Here is a 21,388-nt window from a genome sequence, read left to right as displayed (position 1 = left end):
ATGACACCTGGTTCTCACACTTTTCCCATCATCCTGCACCGAAACAAATTTCTTTCTATACTATTTTTGGTTCCAATGAGAACGCAGCTGTCTTTCATTAGATATGTTTAACTTACTGGTTCTCTTTATATAGAGCTTTACATGCTAAACAGAAGATTTTAATACAGTTTTAGCTCTTGCTTGAGATAAATCAAACTCAAAGTGACAAATAAGCAAGTGTCTGCAAGAAGTGGGGGGTTGTCTGATTTAAAACTGAGAAGCTTAGAAAGCCTTCAATCTCAGGTTGCACAAAATCACATTTTATTCAGCAGGACATGATAGATTCTTTATTGCAGGGGGATCTTTTTGAAATTTGCTAGATGCAACTGAGAATCATCTAAAGCTATCGTGTATTAATAAAATTAACCAGGAAAAGAGAAAGAAAAACTAGTTTTATAAGTACTATAATTCATCAATTGCTTTAGAAATTTCCCATGAACATTTTCTGATCTTAAGTGCTGTACTTGGCTCTCTTACTTCAATTTTTATCATCTATTATATATAGTACCAAGCTCTTTTTGGTACAGTCTAAACATTTTTCTGATTATTACAGTGTATCATTATATATAAATGTAAAGCAGTTTAAGATTATGCAGGGAAAGGTATTGAATGCACACATTTTCCTTCATAGACATCACTTATTACTGACCTACTGCTTGATGAAAAATTCATACTATTGGCATATACCCCTTGTTCTTCAAGGGGTTTATTCTTTCCTTTTATCTCTACAGATTAATTATCTCTAATAACACCTTGCCCTACCGGTTATTTACAAATGTATAATCTCCCCATGTTAACCTGTTTTATGCTTTTAAAAATAATCACAAAGGCTGGGTTGTCTGTGGCTCATGTCTCTAATCCTAACTATTCAGGAAGGTAAGATCTGAGGACTGAGATTCTAAGCCATCCTAGGCAGGGAAGTCTGTGAGAGTCTTATCTCCAATTAACCACCAAAAAGCCAAAACTGGAGTTGTGGCTCGTGCTAGCCCTGAGCAAAAATGCTAAGGGACCATACCCAGGCACCAGTGTCAGCAAAAAGTAATATGTAAAAATAAAAATATCAATAAATATGTAACAAAAGTTACTTTGGAACAGGATCTCACATATTCCATATTAATCAGGGAATGGTATATTTAAAGAGGAGACAATGACGGTACTTCTATTCAAAAAGTGGTAAAATTAATATTACCAACAGCAAGGTAAGCAGTTATCACTCCCTACTGCAAGCAATACACTAGAAAGGACACATCTGGGCAAAGACAGACTCCTAACAAAAATGGAAAACCTGAATCTAATCATGAGGAAATAATCAAGCAAAGATTAAATGATGTTTTACAAAACAACTGGCCTGTTTTCAGAATGTCATGGAAAGATAGGTAAGATAGATAGATAGATAGATAGACAGACAGACAGACAGACAGACAGACAGATAGATAGATAGATAGATACATACATACATGCATATATACATATATACATACATAGATAAATGATAAATACATAGATACATAGATGATAGATACATAGATAAATAAAAATGTGTTCATGTACTGAGAAATAGAAACAACCATGAAAAATACATTGACAATTAGTGAGCCTAGGTGATCTGTGCACAGGGTATACCCCTATAAAGTTTTTTTCTCTTATCTTTTATTGTAAGTTTGAAACTTTACAAATTAAAATGTAAAACAAAGAAAAATGACATTTTTTCAAATCATATCACAGAGACACATATTCTTAAAAAGTCGAGGTTAAAAATTGTTATTAAGTAGATTTGTAACCCTTTCCCTCTACACTGAGTTATAATGTCAGTAGTAAGTTTTGTTGTTGTAGTTGCCATTTTCTACTCTTTTGAAATAGGGTTTTGCTATGCAGCCCAGGCTTGCATTTAAGTTGAGATTCTCTTCCCAACTTTCCAAGTGCTAGGATTACATGTATGCATGTACATTATACAAAAACACCTAGCTGAATATCTATGTCTAAATTAACATTCCTCCTCCTCCTCCTCCTCTTCCTCCTCCTCCTCCTCCTCCTCCCCCCCTCCCCCCTCCCCCTCCCCCTCCCTCCTCCCCCTCCCCCTCCCCCTCCCCCTCCGCCTCCTCCATCTATTCCTTCTTCCAAGTCATGAGGCCAGAACTCTGGGCCTGGACACTGGCCCTCAGTTCTTCAGCTCAAGAACTCTACCACTAGAGCCACAGTGCCACTTCCGGTTTTCTAAGTGATTTATTAGAGATAAGAGTCTCACTTTTCCTGTCTGGGCTGGCTTTGAACCGCAATCCTCAGATCTCAGCCTCCTGAGTAGCTAGGATTACAGGCATGAGCCACCGGCGCCCAGCTTTAACATACCTTCTTAACTGCTAGTTTTTTTTTTTTTTTCCTTTTGCTGGCATAGCATCTCTTGCTCTCACTCAGCTGACTCAGAGGGCACTCTAAACTTTTGTTCCATGCCCCTAGCCTGGTACCCTTCAAACAGTGCATGAGAGTTTAAGAAGGAGTGCTTCATTGGAAGTCACAGGCTTTGATGGGTGTCTTCAGATATGGAGGCAGGTCAATTCTGGAAAACTAGATTGTATATCATTAGCTTTTGCATGCTTGGTTCTGTGTCAGCAATCCCCCTCACATGAATGGAGTTTTTAGAACTCAAGCCTCAATTCAAGTCCCAGTGTCAGGTCTGGCCAATAACAAGACATGGTAAAAGGCAGAGAAATAAAATTTATTACACAGCATAGGTAGCCATGGTAAGGAAGCAAAGCAGCCTACTTTCAGCCATCTTCAGAGTAGTGACAGATTTAAAAGGACAGAGAACTAGAGGCGGAAGGAGAAAGAGGTATGCATAATGATTCAAACGTCTCTATCACAGTCGGCACCTGGTTGACCATTATCTCAGTCCTCATTCCCGAAGTTCCAAGAAGTTGTTAGAAGTTGTTACTGCTGTCATCATTTAAGGGAAGAAAACAAGTCATTGTTGCCTGGTGGGTGGTCTACCCCAAGTTTTGGGCTATTCTCTTTGGGGGCAGTTTCCTTCATTCTTCCATATAAACATGTTATTGGTAATAAGTCCTATCCTTTCTGAAACCCATGTTGACAACTATGTAACTGCAGGAGAGAATGGCTGAGATCAAAGAACACAGATGCAAAGTGGAGCCTGGGGTGCCCAGCTTTTATTCTTCCTTTAGTAAATTCACAGGCCCCAGTTAGGACTTAGTGCTTTTCAGGAAAAAGCAGTTAAAGTACCTGTTACAGGAAATGCTTGGTCATGAATGTTGAGGCTAAGTCTGTTATTTTCTCTAGGTTCCAGGCCTGTGGGTCACAAGCCATTCTGTTAGCAGTCCAGGATGAGTCCTTATCAACATCCAACCCAAGGTTCTCAGCCATGGTTCTCAGTTAGGTTTCCTAACTCCCTGCCTAACCTCTAGATCATCTGTCCTCATCTCAAATTTCCTAAGCCTGGCCTTCAAGAGTCTGCATTCCTATGGGCAATCTGGTTTTCTCAGCTTCCACCACATTCCCCCATTAAGCTCTGCTTAAGCCATTCTAGGATTTCCCTAACCTGCTTCTTCAAACTTGCCCAAATTGTTCCAGTAAACCAGTTCCAAAGTCTTAAGAGCCACATAGTCAAGTTTACTCACAGGAAAGGCCTTTTTCTGATACCAATTTTCTATGTTAGTTAATTTTGTTATTGCCATAATCAAAATATCTAAGAGAGCCAGGTGCTGGTGGCTCATATCTGTAATCTAGCTACTCAGGAGACTGAGATCTGAGGATGGTGATTCAAAGTTAGCCTGGGCAAAGAAGCCCATGAGACTCCTAGTTCCAATTAACTAGCAAAAAGCCTCAAGAAGAACTGTGGCTCAAAGGGTAGACTGACAGCCTTAAGCAAAACAGCCAAGCAAGAACATGTGGTCCTATGAGCCCAAGCCCTAGTACCAGGATAGATGGATAGGTAGATAGAGATATGTGCATACACATGTGCATACACACACACACACACAAACACACACACACACAATATTGAAGAAAATAACTTAAATGAAGAAAGACTTGCCCCGAGTTATGGTTTCAGAGGTTTCAGTCCATTGTGGAGGAAGAAGTGGTAGAGCAGAGCAACTCAACATTAGGCCAACAGAAGCAAAAGAGAAAAGGGATACAGGAAGAGGCCAGAGAAAGAAATACAACCCCCCCCCCCCCACCAAGGGCATGCACCTTCTTCCTCCAAAGGCCCATGTCTTAGATTTTACCACCTCTCAAGAGAGCCTTATTATGAATTCATCAAGAGATCTGATTAAGTCAAAGCCTTCATTATTTATTGTCAGTAGAAACACCAGCACAGACATATACAGAGATCTGCTTTACTAACCTCTTAGACATTTCTTAATCCAGTTAAGCTGACAATCAAAATTTACCTTCATAAGGTCTTTACAAAATCTTTTTCACCCTTACCCATTCAATTCCCGGCCTCAACTCAGTAGGTGTATTTTTAGAGTTCTACCACTATTGTTTTCTGTCCATTCAAGGGGAAACCTGGGTCAGATTCATTCAGTCATCCCTACTTTTCACTAGAACTTTACCAAGTGTAAAATAGACTAAGGGAATCATTTGTTCTCTTTTCCCAAACACCATTATTATTCTAGGATGCTTTTCTTATTAATCAAAGGAGTACTTAGTTTGAGCTGAGTTCACTATGTGATGGGAGGCAGACACTAACCTAATGTAGCTAGGAAATTGGGCAAATGACTAGTAGTGATTCCAAAATAGCTCCCAATTCTAATAAGCCTCAATTGCTGAGCAGTAATGCTTGATAAGAGATCTTTTAATCCTTAGCCAACTATAAAAGCTTTCACATAATACTAAGCAAACCATACTGTCTAGATCTAAAGATATAAACAAGCAAACAGTTGCTGGGTGTTTTTTTTTTCTGTACCCTTAGGAGCTTAAGCATGAGGATTCTCACTTTCCTTCTGCTTTGTGTTTTTCCACTGGCGCTCTACTACTTGATCCATGCCTATGGTACTGGCTTTTTTTGTTTCCTGGGCTTGCTTCAAACCTTCATTCTCAGATCTCAGTCTCCTAAGTAGCTTGGATTAGAGGTGTGAACCTCTGGCTCCCAGATATTTTTAATTCATTTTTTAATACCAATTTTTCAATTTTTAATGAAGACAATGGCAGAATACATGAGTATCTATTAGTTACTCATTATAAAATACTGTACCTTAAATACACATATACAAACCCCCATAAAGGTAAGATACTACTTTTCACTGAGTTTGCTTACTGCCAAATATTGTCTTTTCATTTTTTTGCATTTTTGGTAGTTTAGCTTCCAAAAACATGTAGAACTCTTTTGGGCTCTGATATTATTTCAGTTTCATTTACCAGATTTCAAGTCACAAGTTGAGTTTCCCATGTTTGTGTCAACTAGCTGCATAACCAATCACTCTAAACTTGAAAATCTGAGCAAACTCAGTGCTTTCTTCTTGGCAAGCTGGCAGCTCTTCTGTTGGCCCAATTCAGGAAACTTGGCAGGCTTTCTATGTGTCACATCATCGTCTCCTCTGTGTAACAGAAGCCCAGTAGATTGTGGCATTAATAACCCTAGTTTTGTTCACACCTCGTCAAACCTATAACTTCTCTCAATAGAAGCCCATAGATAATTCCCTCCCACCCTCACGCTTGCTTGGCTTTGACCATGTGGCTTCCTTTGGCCAATGTAACAATAGTAAATGCTACACAAACAGAGTCTTGAAAAGTATTTACATATGGAGGCCTTCCTTCTCTGGCTGATCTTGGAAGCCCTGGCATTACCCCTGTGGGTACAAGCCCAGGCTAGCTAGATTGATAATTAAAGACATGTGACCCCTTTTCTGTGATTGTATTCTTTCAATAGCCACCCAAGACCTAAAACCCTCTACTTGTTTTAACTGTTACAGGCCACAGATTCATGAGCAACCCAGCCAAGTACAAGAAAATACCATCTGTGCAGCCCACCCCAATATAGTAATACATGAACACAAATGACTGTTTTAAGTTTCTGAGCATAGTAGCAGGCAGATAATAAAAGTAGTAATAGATCAATAATAAAGGAAATTGGGGCAGAGCCACCAGTGGCTCACACCTATAATCCTAGCCACTCAGGAGGTTGAGATCTGATGTCAGAGGTTTAAAGTCAATCCAGGCAGACAAATCCTCAAGATTCTTAGCTCCAACTAAGTACTTAGTACAAAGCTGAAAATGGAAGTGTGGTCCAAGTAGCACAGTAAATCATCAACCTCGAGCAAAATCAGCTAAGAAAGAACATGAGTGCCTGAGTTCAAGCCCAATATTAGTATGATAAAAAGGAAGGAAATCCGGAAAGCAGGCAGGAGGTAGGGAGGGAAGAAGGGGGGAAGAGAGGGAGGGAGGAAAGGAGGGGAAGGAAGGAAGGAAGGAAGGAAAGAAGAAAGGAAGGAAGGAAATAAAGGAAAGAAGAAAGAGAAATTGGTGCCTAGAAGTAAAATGTTTCTGTCATAAAAATATAAAAGTGTGGTGTTTTTGGCTTTGGAATCAGATGAGTTGTTAAGGCTGGAAATGCCGCAAAACAACTCTAAAGAATAAAAAAGAATATGAATATATAGTTAACAGAGACTACAAAAGAGCCAGCGAGCTGGGCTGTAGTGGAGCATGCTGGAAGTGAAGCTCTGTCTCAAATGAGAGAGCTCTGACCTTGAACCAAAAGGCTCAGGGATAGAGCCCAGATGCTGAATTCAAGTCCCAGGACCAGCACATAAAAGAACAATACCACCAACAAAGAGCCAATGAAACCGCTATGGAAGGCTGGGAAACTGACCAAGTTAGGTAGCTGGGAACAATTTGGTAAAACTTGCCTGTTGTGACTAATGAGCTTCTGTATTTGGTTAATAAAGATGGGCTCGCTGAAAGTTAAATGTGTTTATTGGCATCTATTAGCTGTCTACAATGAGGTAGGAGAAAGGAGGAATGAGCTAAAGAAAATTCTGCTTACAAGAAGAATTTAGAAGTATAGAGAGCCAGAACATATTGAAAATAACAGCCTTATCTCCAATCTCTGCAGTCAGTAAAAAAAAAAATGCCAACAGAAGAAAGGCTTCAGGGTAAAGATCAAATCAAAGTGTGACTGCAAGTTCCTTTGTGAAGAACTCTGAAATTTCTAAGGTTATGCTTAGCAGACCCTCTTAGACAAAAGTGCCTTTTAAGACTAGTAGTCTGACAGACTAAAGTAAAAGCAGCCTGTTCAAGAAGAATTATGGATGTGGCTTCTGATACAGGCAGTGAACCCCAGTCAGCTTCACAGGAGATTCTTAAAATGTGGAAGTCGATTGCACAAACAAAAGCATCACCATCTTGGACAGAAATAGTCAGCTCAAAAACAAAAGAGACACCTGCATCCTTCCCCAGACTGCTACAGGAAGGGCTGAAGAAGAATTTGGCTTATACAGTGTTTTGCTATAGGAAGGAAGGACGGAAGGAAGGAAGGAAGGAAGGAAGGAAGGAAGGAAGGAAGGAAGGAAGGAAGGAAGGAAGGAAGGAAGGAAGGAAGGAAGGAAGGGAGAGAGGGAGGGAGGGAGGGAGGGAGGAAGGGAGGGAGGGAGAGGAGTGTAATAATAATTCAAGGGGCAGAGTTAAGAATTATCAGAGAGTAGTAGGAAGCAAGAGAATGTGATATGTAAAATGCATTGAATTGAAATTTCAGTGTCTATAAAAGTAACTTAATTTGAACATAGCCACTATATATTTTCGTAAAATCTATGGCTGATTTTACCATTCAAGAGTAAAGTTGAATAATTGCCTACAAAGTCTAAAATATTTACTCTCTGGTTCTTCACAGAGTTTGATGATCTGTGTTTCAGTTATGTTTCACATGCATTTACATGTGGTCAAAAATAACTCAGCCCAAATTCAACACGAAGAAGGGAAATATATCATATCTTGGCTGCGCAAGCCCAAGCTTCTAGCCACACCCACATCCAGCTGAGACAACATATGTAGGAACTCATTGCAATCTTACCAGAAGAGCAAAAATGCACCGGCAAGGACTAAACACTGGTGAAATGAGTGAAAAAGCAAAGAGAAGGAATCTTGACCCAAGCCACTCAAAAATCTATGTAAGAGACTGGGTACCTGTGGCTCATGCCTGTAATTCTAGCTGCTCAGGAGGCTGAGATCTGAGGATCTCGGTTCAAAGCCAGCCCAAGCAAGTACATCTGTGAGACTTATCTCCAATTAACCACTAGAAAACTGCAAGTGGCACTGTGGCTAGGGTGGGGTGCTAGCCTTGAGTTAAAGAGCTGAGGAACAGTGCCCAGGCCCAGAATTCAGGCCCCATGACCAACAAAAAAAAAAAAAAGAAAAAAATCCATGTAAGGTGCTGAGCACTGGTGGTTCATGCTTGAAATCCTAGCTACTCAGAAAGCTGAGAACAGAGGACCAAGGTTGAAAGCCAGCCCAGGCAGAAATTAATGAGCAAAAAGAGCTAGAAGTGGAATGGTGGCTGAAGTGGTAAAACACTGGCCTTGAGCAAAAAAGCCAAGTGAGAGTATAAAGGTCTTGAGTTCAAGTCTTAGTACTGACACCAAAACAAAACAGAAAACAATCCCTGTAAAAAGTTTGTGTGGAGTTGTTAACGTTTTCCCCTACCTTATTATACTGTAGCCACACTGGATTTAGCAGAACTCTACTTTTAGTTATTCAATAGTTAGCTACTGCAGTGAGGAAATCAAAGTCTCCATCAACAGAGCAGACACTTAAGATTTTGAATTTCATTGTAAATATTCCACAAGCACAGACATGGGGCTAGGTTGAAAACAAACCATGATTGTAACCTCTATGGGCTTACTTTCATTATTTCTATGGCAGTGTCTTTGCTTATCCCTTTTCTAATGTGTTCTCTTCTTTCCTGACTCGTCTTTTTGATTACTCTAAAAGAACCAGAACTGGTGATTGAAACTCACGAAGCTTGAATCTGACCAGCAATGAAGAAAGGAACACAGATATTTACCTCCCAGTACTCTAAGTCCCATTACACCATCCTACTTTGTGCTCTGACAATTCATTCTTTTTTTTTTTTTATTGTGAAAATACTGTACAGAGGGGTTACAATTACATGGGCAAGATAGTGAGTACATTTCTTATCAAGCATTGTAGCCTCCTCCTTTGTTTCCCCTTCCCATCCTTTCCCATCCTCCCTCCCCCCCACCCAATCCTCCCTCACCTCCAAGTTGTAAAGTTCATTTTTGACATGACAACTTGTACTTCTCATTGCTGCAACAGGTCCACCTGTATCCTTATTTAAACGACTTGTTTTTCCCCTTCCCCTCCACAAATTATACCGACATCAAATACAGTGAAAGCAGGGGTTATACTGTGGGGGAAGGACATACAAAGCAACAAAGAAATAATCTTATAATTGCATTAGAAACAAATGCATGAAAGAAAAAAAATTTAAAATACATGTCTTAGGGTTCATTTTCCTAACATCACCTTATCTGACCTTTTCTGCTTGACTCAGACATATTCTAGATATTGCAAATAAGGGAAATCATGGGGGTTTAGGTAAGAAATTGCAGCCAGCAAGAATAGACAAGTAGTCGGTCATAGAGAAAGGAAGGTAAGTTAGAAGAGGAAGAGCAGAAATATGGAAACTAAAAGCCACAATCCTATTCTGACCTTTTTTTGGTGGCTGTTGTTTTGTTTTTATTTTTGTTTCTTTGCCAGTCCTGAGGATGAAGTAAGGGCCTGGGCAATGACCCTGGGCTTCTTTTGCTCAAGGCTAGTACTCTACGGCTTTGAGCCCAACTCCACTTCTGGCCTTTTTTGTAATGCTTTTTGTAATTCTGAATTTCAGAAGACTGTAGAAGGGTGTTACAAGTTAACATGTCCATCTAATTATCTCATACTTCCTGATCAGAGTCATCCCTCCCAGCATTCTCCACCCCCCTCCCCACCCCAGTCCCATCTGCTCTCTCTTACCAGGCTCATTTGACAGTTCCCATTCCTTTATCGCATAGGTAGGTCAAGAATTCTTGCTGTCTTTGTCTTCTCTTCCCTTTTTCATTTATCCATCCCCCATTCCACTCCCCTCCTCTAACAATATGGAGGAATTTCAGCCGTGGGAGGGCAGTAGAAATGGCCTTCTCTGTACTTCCAATTTTAGGAACCACCTCGATTTTTGAGTACAAACACAACGACTGCAAATTAAGTCATAGTCACTAGGGATGCCAAAGTACACTGGCCACTTAGGTAACTATGCCTTCTCATCTGGAGAAAGAGCAATACGCTTCTGAGTAAAGCTACATCATGTGTCTTTTCTTGCTATTTATTTTATTGTTTGATCAATTGCAGGTAAGGCAAGCATTGTACTACTGGACTATTCCCACCTAACTTTCCAGGAAAGGTCTTTGCTCATTTCCTATGGGAGATCAAGGTGGGAGGAGGGCAGAAGCAGTTTGCTTGCCTGATACCTGCTATCAGGAGCCCATGAGGAATAAAGTTAATATTTTATTAAAATTGGTCTGCAGTGTTAGGGCTATAGATAACAGGTAGAATCTTGTCTAGCATCGTGTCATCCCTGAATGGAAAGAATTCATTTGCTTTTCACTATCACCATGAACAAAAATTTCTAAATGATATCCATAGCCAAATCTTCCTTCCTGCCAGGACAAATGGCCTAACCCATCACGTTCTGCCTCTTCATAACTCACTGCTTAATTTAGCCAAAACTCTAAAAGGTTTCTACTCTTTTATTCTCCCTAGAACCACATGATGGGTTCAGGTAGCATGCCTGTCATCCTAGCTACTCAGGAGGCTGAGATCTGAGGGTCACAGTTGAAAGTCAGCCCTGGCAAGAAAGTCCATGAAACTCTCATCTCCAAAAGTGGGAAAAGTGGACAAAAGTGGAAATTGAGGCTCAAGTGGTAGAACACCAGCCTTGAGTGAAGAAGGCTAAAGGACAGTGCCCAGTAGTGGCAGGAGGAGGAGGAGGAGGAGGAGGAGGAGGAGGAGGAGGAGGAGGAGGAGGAGGAGGAGGAGGAGGAGGAGGAGGAGGAGGAGGAGGAGGAGGAGGAGGAGGAGGAGGAGGAGGAGGAGGAGGAGGAGGAGGAGGAGGAGGAGGAGGAGGAGGAGGAGGAGGAGGAAAAGAGGAGGAGGAGGAGGAGGAGGAGGAGGAGGGAGGAAAGGGAAGGGGAAAGATGACAAACACTCTAAAAGCACTGAGCTAAAATTCACTTTACCTTGTGGTCCTGTCAGAAAGCCCCAAGCAGTTATATAAGAGAGAACACACAAAACCTTTTGCAATGTTTTCCCTCCCCACCACCAGAACCTTCTTTTTGTTCCTTAAACTCTGGTCCTCGCTCCATCCTTTCTTTGGAGAAATTTCTCTAATTTGTACTCCACAAACTAAAGTAATAAAAATGTCCCTAGGGTTATCTGGCCTCTTTAGAGAATCCAGAAAAATGCCAGAGGTGGGGGAAGGTGTAAAGGATAATAATTTAACACAGCCAGTCGACCAAATACTAATAACACAGGCAAACAACTCTAAAAAATATGTACAGGTTGAACCATAATACCTATTTGAATATACTGTAGAAAATAACGAAAGTACTAAGGCATGAATAGGAAGTATTGTCTAAAGCTATTTCTTTGTATTTACCTCACACCTTCTGCTATCAAGATAGCATTTCACCTATGTTAGTTTAGCAATTATGGTTTCTAATTTTATTGTACCTCTCATATCAAGGGAAATTTTCTGATAAATTAAAAGGAAAAAGCTAGCATCTCAAAACTATATAAGCTACCTAAAGTGCTTTCCACAGAGTGTGATTTTTTTCTACAGTATTTCTCTTTAGAAGAAGTTGCTTATAGTGAAATTCTCCAATAGTGAAGTGGGATAAAAGGCCTAAATTGCTTTGGCACAATTCAGCAAGCTTTCACTCCACTTACTGAAGTGTACTTTTACCTACAAGCATGTGCCACTGTTAATGAGCACTTACCACACAGCGTTTGGGTGAAAAGTGTCTCTACGGAAACTCTCCTTTCCCAGAGCACAAGAATGAGAGAGCAAAGTGGACCCCCTTTGCCGAAGGCTAAAATGACCAGGAATCTCTGCTGGATAAAATGTAGCTTCTTCTTGATAATGTTTCCAAAATGAGGGGGGTGGGTTTAAAAAATAAGATTTGTTAGATTTTTCCCCATTATTCCATGTTCTATTTTGAAGAGTTAAATATCAATTCTAGACCATAGAAAGTGAACTATTCAGAAATGAGATTGTCTATTCAGTACAAGCTACTCAGAGTGCTTACAAAGCATTGTACAGGTATGTTAGGCTAGGAAGTTTCTGCTTGTGGTTATTTATTACAAGAAAGGTCACCAAACTTGAAATCTCCTATTTTGCAAAAGAAACAGGTAGCAACACTTGTCTTTAAACGTGACAATTCCTCCAATTGTTTCCTCTCAAAATACCAACTGAATTTTTCTTTTCTTTTCTGCTGGTGCTGGCGCTTGAACTCAGGGTCTAGGCACTGTCTCTTGGCTATTGCACTCAAGGCTGCCCTGTACCACTTGAGTTACAGCTCCAGTTCTGTTGTTTTGGTGGTTCATTGGACATAATGGTCTTAAGGACTTTCCTGTTCTGGACTCTTCTAACAGGTATCCTCTGGTCACGGGATCCTGAGGAGCTAGGATTACAGGCATGAGCCACTGGTGCCTGGCTCCAATAAACTTTTTAAGGATTTAAGCTTTTAAAGGATTAATATTAAAATATTTTAATGGTCTCATCTCCTACTTTGTTAGTGAACATTGGGAAGCATCAATCATGTAAGCAAACATATTACTTATCCAGAGATTCACTTAGAATGGTCACGTGTAAATTAGGATGTTCTGAAAGAAATCAGAGAAGAGAATGTCAAGATTGATGTCTTAGAAGGCCTCCTCAATTCCAAGAGTAGTGCATCCTGTAAATCATATAAATACCTAATATGTGAAATATTGATAATAATCAAGCTTAATGCTCAGCATTTCTAATATTTTTGAATATGATTTTATTATTTTTGGTCCTTTATTTTTTATTTTTTATTGTGAAAATACTGTACAGAGGGGTTACAATTACATGAGCAAGGTAATGAGTATATTTCTTTTCTTTTCTTTTTTTTCTTTTTTTTTGGTCCAGTCATGGGGCTTGAACTCTGGGCCTGGGCACTGACCCTCAGCTCTTCAGCTCAAGGCTAGCACACTACCACTTGAGCCATAGCACCACTTCTGGCTCTTTTTTTTTTTTTCTGCTTATGTGGTGCTGAGGAATTGAACCCAGGGCCTCATGCATGCAAGGTAAGCGCTCTACCACTGAGCCACCTTCCCAGCCCCAATGAGTACGTTTCTTATCAAGAATTGTTGCCTCCTCCTTTGTTTCCCCTTCCCATCCCTTCTCATCTCCCCTCCCCCTTTCCCCTCCCCCTCCGCGCACCAAAGTTGTAAAGTTCGTTTTTCCACATAACATCTTGTACATCTCATTGTTGCAATGGGTCCACCTGCATCCCTCTTTAAACGATTTGTTTTTTCCCTTCCCCTCCACAAAGTATACCAACATCAAATACAGTGGAAACAGGGGTTATACCGTGGGGGAGGGACATACAAAGCAACAAAGAAATATCTTATAAATATGTTAGAAACAATAGCAAGAAAGAAAAAAAGTTGAGTCTTTGTCTTGGGGTTCATTTCGCCTAACATCAACTTATCTGACTGTTTCTGTCTGTTTCAGTCTGAGACTGTTGACTCAGACATATACTAGATATTGCAAATAAGGGAAACCATGGGACCTATGTTTCTTTGGGCCTGGCTTATTTCACTTAATATAATTTTTTCCAAGTCTTTCCATTTCCTAACAAATGGGGCAATGTCATTCTTTCTGATGGAAGCATAGAATTCCATTGTGTATATATACATTTTCTTGATCCATTCATTTACTGAGGGGCATCTGAGTTGGTTCCATATCTTAGCTATGGTAAATAATGCTGCGATAAACATAGTTGTGCTGGTAGCTTTAGTATGGTCTTGTTTGTGATCATTTGGGTAAATGCCCGAAAGTGGAATTGCTGGGTTATAGGGGAACTCTTGATTATGTGGTACTGAAGAATTGAACCTGGGCCTTCATGCATGCTAGGCAAGTATTCTACACTAAGCCACATTCTTAGCCCACATTTCTAATATTTTAAGAGTAACTTTCTTGAGTACTCATTGAGTGAGCTTCAGAATACTGGTGCTGGGCAGCAGCTCTGAAATAGTTATTTGGCACTTGACTTACTCCAGCACCTTTGTTAGACTAGCAGATCTTATACCTCATCCAATCATGTTGTGTTGGAATCTCAGTGGGCATGGTTAAGATGTCAACATAGTAATAATGTAATGAATTCCTATTCCTGTACGGCAACCATAGCACTGAGGCTGATTGCAGGGCACCACCTGCAGAAAGTTCATAGAATTTCCAATTTTCAAGAGTCCTCACTCTTCTCTATTGCTTGTTCCAGAATGCTTCTCTTGCTTATATTATCTATACAACTTTTAGAAGTAATGTTTTCTTTGTGTGTTGTTGCTGTTATTGTTGTTTTTGTTGTTGCTGCTGCTGTTGTTTTGCCAGTCCTGGGGCTTGAGCTCAGTCTGGGCACTGTCCCTGAGCCTCTTTTGCTCAAGGCTCTAACACTTGGGCCTCAGCACCATTTCCGGCTTTTTCTGTTTATGTGGTACTGAAGAACAGATCATTGATGTTAACATACAGAAACATTCAATTCTAACATGAGCTTTGAAAGGCAGAGTCTGGGTGGAGATGAGGGCACATCTTGACTAGAGAAACCAACTTCAGCATTAGCAGCTTTGCCCTGACATCACAGTTGTTTGGTTACATGTGAGTTTTACACATCTGTCAACTGAATCAGACTCCAAATGAAAAATATAGCACACAGAAACATTATGAGGATTTGTGACTCTCCATGGAGAAATGGGGGTCCATAAACCAATAGCTACATTACTAAACCATAGAGGCAGAATACTCGCATCGGTGACAGACATAATCTTGCTTTAGAACCACTTGTGTCATGTTGCATAAAACTATATTCACTGTCCTCAGCCAAAATGGTTTTAGAAGATGAGTGACAATATTAAATATGGAGCTGGGCCTCAGTGGCTCATGCCTATAAACCTAGTTGCTCCAGAGGTTGAGATCTGAGGATTGTGATTCAAAGACAGCCTAGGCAGAAAAGTTCCTGAGACTCATCTTCAAATACCATAGAAGTCAGAAGTGAGCCAGGCACTGATGGCTCAAGTTTGTAATCCTAGCTAGTCAGGAAACTGAGATCTCAGGATCAAGACAGGAAAGTCTGTGCGATGATTATCTCCAATTAACCACCAGAAAATAAGAAGTGGCACTGTGGGTCAAAGTGATAGAGTGCTAACCTTGAGCAGAAGAGTTCAGGGATAGCTCCCAGGCCCTGAGTTCAAGCTCCACAACTGACAAAAAAGATGTCAGAAGTGGCGCTGTAGTTCAAGTGGTAGAACATCAGCCTTGAATAAGAGAGCACCCTAGCCCCAAAATATCCATACTAGGGCTTGAAAATATAAATAAATCTATAAATATAAACATAGGGAAAAATATTCTAAAGGAAAAATAACTGAACCACATTGGAGAACACCTAAATTCAATTTCTATCAATACATCTTGCTGTGATCTCCACTTAGCTCACTAATTCTATTCCCAATGAAAGCTCTTAAAATCACAAACCACTTCACCAATCAAGATCTCATTCATATCTCAACATAGTAGGATTTGATAGTAAGGAAACTGAGACTTACTCAGTTTGTAACTTTCCTAAAGTCATAGAGATGCTCCAAGTGGCCCTGGAACCAAATCCAAATATTCTTTCCACAGTGCCATATACTGTCTTCAATCTGTGAAATGGCCACATTAATTCTGTATTTTAGTTACTCATTCAGAAATTGTTTGTAACTTAGATTGGTCAAAACCATGAGTACAAAAATAGAGGAATTGACTTATGGGTTTCTAGATGGTCAAAAGAGTGTAAAGGAAGCCAGACATCTGTGGCTCATACCTGCAATCCTAGCTACTCTGAAGGCTGAAATTTGAGGGTCCCAGTTCAAATCTAGCCCTGGCAGAAAAGACCATAAAACTCATATCTCCAATTAACCACAAAAAGCCAAAAGTAGAGCTGTGGCTCAAGTGGAAGAATGCTAGCCTTAAACAAGAAAACTCAGGGACAGCGCCCAGGTCCTGATATCAAGCACTACCAAAAAAAAAAAAAAAAGTAAAAGAATTGTTTATGCCAGCAGCATATACGTATATTAGAAATACTGTCACAATTTTTATTTGTATTCTGAAATAAATCTACAAAAAAAAATACTACACTGGCTTTTTGAGAAGTACTAGATATAATTGTAAGACTTAATGCAATCAGATGGATACCTTGCTTTTATTTGGGCCAATGAAGATGCTTGGCATAATTCACTTTCTACATTGTTGTCAAACGTAAGCCAATGATCTGATTTGAAAGCCATATTTGCTGCTTGTGGATGGAAGAGACCAATGTCACAGTAGCTCTAACTCTTGCAAATTTCACATTGCTCAGACAATGCATCTACCCCACAGCTCTTAGGTTCTCTGGATAGAGTGTTTGTAGGAATTGAAATGTATGATCATCACAGGAAAACACAAGAACAGACAAGCACAGCAGACATGGCCTGAGAAGTCCCAGCCAGAGGGCAGATCATCCATTTCTTAGTATCTAGAGAAGATGTCTCATAACATAGCACTGTTACCTGAACAGTAACCTATCTGCACATGTGCTCAACATGCCTTAAATATCAGAACAGTCAAGCCAGTTGCCCGTGGCTCATAACTGTAACATCATACCTTAACGTCTCAGGAGGCTGAGATCTGAGAGTTAAGGCTCAAAGTCAGCCCAGGCAAGAAAGTCTGTGAGACTCTTATCTCTAATAAGCCTCTAAAAAGCTGAAAGTAGAGGTGTGACTCAAGTGGTAGTGTGCTAGCCTTGAGCAAAAATACCTAGGGACAACTCCCAGGCCCTAGTACCAGCCCAAAAAATAAAAGTAAAATAACACAATTTTAAGAATAGACTCTCTCATAAGTTTGAGGACTTGACAGAAACGGACCTTTTCCAAGCAAATATTGACATGCCAAAACTAAACCAAGATGAGTTAAACTATCTTAACAGGCCCATAACAAGCACTGAAATAGAAACAGCAATAAGAGACCTCCCAGCTAAAAAAAGTCCAGGACCAGATGGTTTTACAGTGGAATTTTACAAGGCCTTCAAAGCAGAGCTCACACCAATTCTCCTCCAACTCTTCAATGAAATTGAAAGAGAAAGCTCACTACCGAACACATTCTATGAAGCCATCATAACCCTCATCCCAAAACCAGGCAGGGACTCATCAAAGAAAGAGAACTATAGACCCATTTCTTTGATGAATATTGATGCAAAACTTCTCAACAAAATTTTGGCCAATCGACTTCAACAATTCATCCAAAAAATCATAAACCACGATCAAACAGGATTCATTTCAGGGATGCAAAGCTGGTTCAATGTACGCAAATCAATTAATATTATTCATCACATCAACAGGAGCAAGAATAAGAACCACATGGTTATCTCAATAGACGCAGAAAAAGCATTCGACAAGATCCAACACCCCTTCATGATGAAAGTTTTGGAAAAATTAGGAATCCATGGAACATTCCTCAATACAATAAAGGCTGTATATGACAAACCTACAGCCAGCATTATACTCAATGGTGAAAAACTAAAGCCATTTCCTGTTAACTCAGGAACAAGACAAGGATGCCCACTCTCTCCACTTCTCTTCAATCTAGTATTAGAATGCCTAGCTACAGCAATAAGACAAGATACAGACATAAAGGGGATCCAAATAGGGAAAGAAGAAATAAAACTCTCCCTCTTTGCAGATGACATGATCTTGTATTTAAAGAATCCCATAGACTCCACTCCCAAATTACTCAAGCTGATTCAAAACTTTGGCAAAGTAGTAGGTTATAAAATTAACCCCCCAAAATCAATGGCTTTTCTGTATGCCAACAATGAGAAAAGTGTGGCTGAAATTAGGAAAGCAACTCCATTTGTAATAGCCCCACAAAAAATAAAATACCTAGGAATTAACTTAACTAAAGAAGTGAAGGACCTCTATGATGAAAACTTTAAAATCTTGAAAAAGGAAATCAACACAGAACTAAAAAAAATGGCAAAGCCTCCCATGCTCCTGGATTGGAAAGGTTAACATCGTGAAAATGGCAATACTTCCCAAGGCTATCTACAAATTCAATGCAATACCTATCAAAATTCCACCCTCATTCTTCAAGGAAATAGAAGAGGCAATCCAAAAATTCATATGGAACAATAAAAGACCCCGAATAGCAAAAACGCTCCTCAACGGAAAGAACACTGCTGGAGGAATATCAATACCAAATTTCAAACTCTACTATAAAGCCATAGTAATCAAAACAGCTTGGTATTGGCATAAGAACAGACCTCAGGACCAATGGAATAGAATTGAAAACACAGAAATGAACCTACAGACTTATAGCCATCTAATCTTCGATAAGGGAGCTAAAACAATAGAATGGAAGACAGACAGCCTCTTCAGTAAATGGTGCTGGCAAAACTGGTTAACTACATGTAGAAAACTAAAGCTAGATCCTTATATTTCACCCTGCACCATAATCAACTCCAAATGGATCAAAGACCTTGAACTCAAAGCAGACACTCTGAAAACATTACAGGATGGAATAGGAGAAACCCTAGGTCTCCTTGGCTCAGGCCGAAATTTTCTGAATAGAGACCCGGAAACACAACAAATCAAAGAAAGGTTGGACAAATGGGATTGCATAAGGTTGCAGAGATTCTGCAGGGCAAATGACATAGCTAGCAAGATCAATAGAAAGCCCACGGATTGGGAGAAGATCTTTACTAGCCATACAACGGACAAGGGTCTCATATCTAAAATATACTTGGAACTCAAAAAATTAAACCACCCAACAACAAATCCTCAAAGAAACAACTGCCCAATAAGTAAGTGGGCCAAAGACTTAAAGAGAAACTTCTCTGAAGAAGAAAGAAGGATGGTCAATAGACACATGAAGAAATGCTCAACCTCCCTAGCCCTAAAAGAAATGCAAATCAAAACAACATTGAGATATCACCTCACTCCAGTTAGAACAGCAAAAATCAAGAACTCTAACAACAACAGATGCTGGAGGGGATGTGGACAGAAAGGAACCTTACTTCATTGTTGGTGGGAATGTAAACTTGTTCAACCACTTTGGAAAGCAGTATGGAGGTTCCTCAAAAGACTTCACATAGAACTCCCCAATGACCCAGCAATCCCACTTTTGGGCATTTACCCAAATGATCACAAACAAGGCCACACTAAAGCTACCAGCACAACTATGTTTATTGCAGCATTATTTACCATAGCTAAGATATGGAACCAACCCAGATGCCCCTCAGTAGATGAATGGATCAAGAAAATGTGGTATATATACACAATGGAATTCTATGCCTCCATCAGAAAGAATGACATTTCCCCATTTGTTAGGAAATGGAAAGGCTTGGAAAAAATTATATTAAGTGAAGTAAGCCAGGCCCAAAGAAACATAGGTCCCATGGTTTCCCTTATTTGCAATATCTAGTATATGTATGAGTCAAGCAGAAAAAGTCAGATAATGTGATGTTAGGAAAACGAACCCTCAAATATGTATTTTAATGTTTTTGTTTCTTTCATGCATGTGTTTCTAACGCATTTATAAGATTAATTTTTTGTTGCTTTGTATGTCCCTCCCCCACAGTGTAACCCCCGCTTTCACTATATTTGATGTCAGTATAACATGTGGAGGAGATAGGGACAAACAAGTCGTTTAAGGATTCAGGTGGACCTGTTGCAACAATGAGAAGTACAAAATGTCATGTCAAAACCAGCTTTACAATGTCGGTGTGGAGGGGGGAAGGGGGGTATGATTGGGTGGGGGGAGGGGGGATGCTGGGAAGGGTGAAGGGTAAACAAAGGAGGAGGCTGCAATGCTTGGTAAGAAATGTATGCATTATCCTGCTCATGTAATTGTAACCCCTCTGTACAGTATGTTCTCAAATAAAATAAAATAAAATTTAAAAAAATATTCCCATGTTGCTTTGGAACATGTCACCTTTGGAATATGTCACCTTCACAAGTAATTTTGTTCATGTTCCCCATGAACATGTCTGTGAGCATGGAGTTACCACACACTCCCTTCACAGCCTGTAGTGGGTGGAGGACTGGTGCCTGCTCCAGGCTTGAGAAGTAATCCCGGCAGAGGAATCATTCAGGATCCTGGCATGAGGTTGCCATAACACATCACTTCAATTGTGTGAAAGGTCCTTATAGAGGAAACGCTGGCTAGCTGTCTTCTAACCTTACAGAAGACAAGGCAGCAAGTGGTCTGCATGGAAGATCACATTTTTTGGCTACAACAAGGGAATATTTGACAGCCTGGACCTTTTTTCCCTAAGGAAGATAAAGTCATGGAGCAAAAGGTACACCAGCAAAGTGGAAAGATTTTCATTCACCTGAGGAATTACAAAATTGAAATGCTGCTTCCTGCTTGTCATAAATTATGAGTCATATACTTGTGTGACTCTATTTCCTCATCGCTAAAATAAGTTGGTGAGTTTAAGATTTTTCCATTTTTATTTATGTGGAACAGATAAGGCTCTATTCTGATAAGAAATTTACCCCAAAAGCTATATGGCAGGATATATCTCAGAATAACAAAATACTGTTAAAGGCCATCAGTATTGTAGCCAACTTGTACCTTATCCTAAAAAAGCCTACTTCTTCAATGACACACTGATACATTTTTTTCTTTCTTTTATTTTTCTCCTCTCCCAAATAGAATTTTAAAATTTGACTTGTTGCTTATCCACACGTGTCCTGGAAATGGAAGTTTCTGTCCAGTTCTCACTGCTGGTTTTGCAGCACATATTTAAGGAACAAGAACATAGCTGGACTAATAGGCCACTTGATAATGGAAAATGTGGAGATTGACAAGGAACTATCTTCTTGTGCAGCTCTTCTCAGTAGCATTCAAGTCTGGGGGAGCATGACTAGGCACATTTTATGAATATTTAAAATCTTAATAAATTCCTCAAATCCTAAAGTTCATTTTGCAAGATCAGACTGCAGGATGGTGTTGCTGTATTGTTTTGTTTTGTCTTTTGAATTTGTGTACTGTGTCCAAAGTTATGCTTTAAATAATTGTTAATGCATTTGT

General features: G+C 39.8%; 1 long non-coding RNA gene across 1 annotated transcript; it reads left to right on the top strand.

The window, feature by feature from the left end:
- The first annotated feature begins 1,889 nt into the window (after positions 1–1,889).
- Positions 1,890–21,364, top strand: LOC122120783. The gene is made up of 3 exons (XR_006149793.1): positions 1,890–1,900; positions 11,927–11,930; positions 21,158–21,364. It is a non-coding gene; the product is annotated as an uncharacterized LOC122120783 (long non-coding RNA).
- Positions 21,365–21,388: the final 24 nt, after the last annotated feature.

The sequence above is a fragment of the Dipodomys spectabilis genome, unplaced genomic scaffold (assembly GCF_019054845.1).
Source record: "Dipodomys spectabilis isolate Male_0828 unplaced genomic scaffold, ASM1905484v1 ptg000178l, whole genome shotgun sequence".
Classification (NCBI taxonomy): Eukaryota; Metazoa; Chordata; class Mammalia; order Rodentia; family Heteromyidae; genus Dipodomys; species Dipodomys spectabilis.
Note: the sequence above shows the minus strand (reverse complement) of the source record. Positions and strands in the feature narration are given on the sequence as shown.